At 39.5% G+C, this 994-nt stretch overlaps 1 non-coding gene across 1 annotated transcript; it reads left to right on the top strand.

The window, feature by feature from the left end:
• The first annotated feature begins 259 nt into the window (after window positions 1-259).
• Window positions 260-364, top strand: LOC113456775. The gene has a single exon (XR_003377516.1). It is a non-coding gene; the product is annotated as a U6 spliceosomal RNA (small nuclear RNA).
• The last annotated feature ends 630 nt before the right edge of the window (window positions 365-994 follow it).

Below are 994 nucleotides of genomic sequence, written 5' to 3'. Positions count from 1 at the left end.
CAAATAGTTCAGTATCTGTATATCCCTAAACTCATAGACATTTTTAACACATAGTCTCCTAGATTTCGGCTTACAATATTTCACGTAAGAGAACTTTTCAGCCAAATATTTTGCTGATTCCTATTTGTGTCTAGTTGTTTTTAAATGTATCATTGACTTGAAAAAAACACATGAGAAAGCATTTGGGATAGTACAAAATTAAAACTCTATGAAATTAATCACAGTAGCATCTATCTGTCTTTGAAAAGTCATCAGTCATGCTCTCTGTGGCAGAACAAATACTAAAATTGGAATAATACAGAGAAGATTATCATGGTCCCTGTGCAAGGATGACATACAAATTCATGTAGACGTCAGTATTTTTAAAAACCATCCTGACTGAAGTAACCCAGCCCCAGAAAGACAAACATGATATGTATTCACTCATAAGTAGGTTATTAGACTTAAAGAAAAGTCTACAATATACTACCACTAAGAAGCTAGGTAGCAAAGAGGACCCTCAGAGAGACATGCATTAATGCCCCCAGGGAAGGGGGGATCACAGGAGTAAAAGGTTAAGGGGAAGGGGAGAAAAATAAGAGGAAATGAGATGGTTGAGTTGGGGGAGGGACAGAGAGGGAGAGTAAGGAAAGAGCTATCTTGATAGAAGAAGCCATGATAAGGTTAAGAAGAAGGGTACTAGGGAAATTCCCAGGAATCCACAAATATGAACCCAACTAAGACTCTAAGCAATAGTGAAGAGGCTACCTTAACTGGCCTTCCCCTGTAATCAGATTGATGACTACCATAATTATCATCATAGAACCTTCATCCAGGAACTGATGGAAGCAGATGCAGAGATCTACAGTTAAGCAATGAGCCAAGTTACTGATGTCTACTCAAAGAGAGGGAGGAGGGATGATATGAACAAAGGGGTCAAGGTTATAACAGGGAAACCCACAGACCAGAGCTAGTGGGGCTCACTGACTATGGCCTGACAGCTGGGTTACTTGCA

This window comes from Microtus ochrogaster, chromosome 15 (assembly GCF_000317375.1).
Source record: "Microtus ochrogaster isolate Prairie Vole_2 chromosome 15, MicOch1.0, whole genome shotgun sequence".
Taxonomy (NCBI): domain Eukaryota; kingdom Metazoa; phylum Chordata; class Mammalia; order Rodentia; family Cricetidae; genus Microtus; species Microtus ochrogaster.
This window is presented reverse-complemented; position numbering and strand designations above follow the sequence as displayed.